Source organism: Gekko japonicus, unplaced genomic scaffold (assembly GCF_001447785.1).
Source record: "Gekko japonicus isolate JY-2015 unplaced genomic scaffold, Gekko_japonicus_V1.1 scaffold1936, whole genome shotgun sequence".
NCBI classification, from domain to species: Eukaryota; Metazoa; Chordata; class Lepidosauria; order Squamata; family Gekkonidae; genus Gekko; species Gekko japonicus.
This window is the reverse complement of record NW_015170946.1, coordinates 352033-355635: the sequence shown is the minus strand read 5'-3', so window position 1 is coordinate 355635 and position 3603 is coordinate 352033.

The following is a 3603-nucleotide window of genomic DNA, read 5'->3' as shown; positions in this document are numbered from 1 at the left end:
GACTGAACAACAACAAAAATGTCTGAGTACACTGTTTCTAGAAATTCTCACTGTGGACAGTAAAATTACCTTTGTAGCTTGGGGATTTTCCCTTTGCTCTGATACATACATCACAACCATTTTGCATTTGATTACAATCAACAACATTAGTGTTACATTCTCTCAATAATTTTTGTACACTTTTCACATTACGGTGCCCCATTGTTACATGCCATTTAAAAAGACAATTTTTATGCTCACACACAGGTTGCATGCTACTACACACTGGCCCATTAACATCATTAGCATCATCAACATTCTGCACATCATTAGCATTATCAAAATCATCATTCTCAATATCATCATCATTTTCAACAATATTTTCCAAATAAATAAAACCATCTTTTTCATGTAACATTAATTTAAATTCAGAGTTAACATCAAAAAAAATATTTGTACCTTCAGGCACATATGCACAGTCCTTCAGTAGAATCTCCTCACTTTCCTGATTTACGTTCATAACTCTCAGCAATACAGAACCACATCCTTAAACATTTAATTCTTGACCATTAAATTGTTGTAGGCTGGGAGGTTTATGTTCATCAAACTCAATAAAGCATTCTCTTTTATTACACACATGACTATAGCTTCCAGAGTCCATAAGCCAATAGTTCTTAAGATCTGTGTTTGAATGGCATATTATCTATGAATGGGGACCAAGGCCGGGAGGAGTAACTGAGCTGGCGCTCCACATTTAAATAGGAGCTGCCCTTGTAAGAGAGGGCTCCTTTCCGGTAATTCTGGAAATATTTTTAAAAATAAATAAATTAACGTCCTAATTCTGGGAATAACTTCAAAAGTGACATTTGAAATCTTTGGGGTTTTTTTTTTACTCTTTCAGTGGGGAGACATTTATCTTCACTAAAATGAAGATAGTGAGGCTCTCCAGCAAAATTCTGTGAAACTAAAGGCGCCTGAGTTATTGTGCCCAAATATATTCTTTTCATTGTTCCATATAATTCACTGAGTAGAGTTCTGATTCCGAATAGGTTAATGAACGACGAATCACTTCTTTTTTAAAAAAAGGAAATTCAGTCCGAGGGTCCTATGAGTACTGCTTTGGATGTAATTAATACTTAATTCCATTCAGGCCAATGGCATAGTTTTCTTTCATTCCAGATTAATGGGTATAGAGCAACGGTTAACTCTGGATTTCTTCTCAATGTTTCCCAAAATGGGTTGGGTCTTCCCTCCCACCCAAGGGCGTGCATTTCCAAACCTTCCCCCTTTGTCTCCCTGTTCCAGCTCCTGCCAGCCTAGCAGTTGGAAAGCCTCATTTCCACACCTGAACCTGCCTTATGCGGTCAAGACCTGCGCTGTGGCCTTCGCCTCCCCTGATCCTTTTATTTATTTATTTATTTATTGCATTCCCCCCCCTCCCCGCGAACGGGCCTGGAGGCATGGGGATTGGAGGAAGGAAGACCCTCTGCCTTGCGAAGCCAAAGCTCTGCCACCTCCCCACCTCCCCACCTTCTCTTTGGGTTGCCAACCTCCAGACAGATTTTGTTCGGCTGATCTCCTCAGGCAACAGATCAGTTGACCTGAAGACCATGGCCACTTTGGAAGGTGGGCTCTAGGGGACCCCTCGCCTGCCCCCCCACCCTCCCCGAATCTGCAGGCATTTCCCAACCCGGAGGTGGCAACCCTACATTCTACACATGATACAGACCAGGGAGCTGAATAGCCGGGCCCGAAATGCCCGTTTTGATTTTGTGGGTCCTCTTTTCGCTTTTATCTGGGCCTCCTCGGGCTTCCCCGGGAAATGGGGGGGGCCTCCGTGGATTTGGGGGGGGGGGGGCGGATGTGCAGTAGAAGATCATTTTGTCATCTGACCAAAAGAAAAAAGAAACCAGCGCTTCGAAATGGCCTGAAGGTACGATGGAAGAGCAGAGTCCGTTGAGAGCGGGGAAGGGGCGAAGAAGAGACCAACTTTTTAAAAACAACAACAGCAAACCAACCCCGGGAGCTACAGAATCCGGCAGGGTGGGGGTCTCTGGGATCGAGCTGGGTTTCCCCAATGTGTGGTTGCCCCAGTCACAAGCCCTCGATCCCAGAACACTTCAGTGAGCGCCAACATCGACCGCCCGTCAGTCCGGAAAAGCCCCACCCGAGCTTACGTCGGGCCGCATCCAGTTTATCTCTTGAGCGCATTTGTCTCCGGTCCTTCCTCCGAGGAGCTCAAGGCCCTGCGCCTCATGATCCTCCCTTCCTCCCCGTTATGCTGACAACAACCCCGCTCAGCTCAGCAGCCTAGGGCGGAGTGCGTGTGACTGGCAGAGGGGGCACTCCAACCCGGGGCTCCCAGGGGCTGCACCAAGCTGGCAGCTGCGCGGCGTTTTCACCACCTGGACTGCTTTGTTTAGGTTCCTCCGAACGAAGACGAAGCCGGAACGAAGCGGGCGACTGGCCTCCCCCGGGGGGAGCGCCGGAGTGATGTCCTGGCAGGGCCTCCTCCGGTAGGGGCCCGAGGGGGCTCGGCGGAGGTTTGCTAAATGCCTCTTCAGGACCCGTGTAATGAAGTCGCCCCACCCCCCGGGGGGCCTCCAAGCGCTTAATTGGACCGCGGGGAAGCTCTTGTCACCGCCTCGTGTAAAGTTTCTCCGGGCTGGCCTGGTCGGGCTAGACATTGTTCACTGGAGGGGGGTGGTGGAGAGGCTGGCAGCTGGATCGCATCTGTAACGGTGCGAATCCAGCACTTTCTCCCCCTCCCGCCCCTCTGGCCAGCAGAGGGAGAGCAGACGGGGGGGGGGGGCAGGGAGCTGCTTTGTCTTGGTTGGGGCACCCCGGCGAGACAGCAGCTTCCCAGGCAAGAGTTCGGGAGATCGGGTCGGGCCAGAGACCCTGGGCTGTCACCTCCCGGCCGAGCACCAGAATTCAGGTGGTGGCGCCTCCCTCAAGAGCAACCCATCGACAGCGGCAGGCTCGGGGCGGGGGCCGCAAAGTCCACCGAAATCCACCAGAGCCGGAAAGTGCTGAGGACGACGGAGGGACGCCTCCTGCTCAGAAGCTGCCCCATTGCGGGGAGACCTTCCACCCTGCCCTTGGTGGTCCCAAAGGTCTAGCAAGCCCTGCCTCGGCCGGAGAGAGGCGGGGGTGTAACTATCGCTACTGGGGCACACTGTCTCAGTAAGAAGTCACGTCCGGGGGAGACCCGTCTAGGGAAACCGGGGCGGGTGGGACGTTGAGACCAGTGTTCCCTCTAGGTTGAGTCAGTGTGAGCTAGCTCACAATTTTGTAGCCTCCGGCTCACACATTTTTGTCTCACCTCAGGAAGGATGGCTCCAGGACAAACTAATTTATGCAGGAGCCAAATCGCTCGCTCACCACTTTAAGGCCAGTAGCTCACAAAGTAGAATTTTTGCTCACAAGACTCCACAGCTTAGAGGGCGCATTGGTTGAGACGTTCCATGCGCCCCTTCCAGACAGCGATCAGGGTGCTCAGGTTCAGGCCAGGGAGGCTTCCTTCCGAGTAGAGCAACATGGCCTCGATGACCCCGCAGCTGCCGTCTGGGGAGTGGCAGCCTTTCCAGCCGCCGCTTCCTCCCCCTCCCCTCCCCTCCCCCT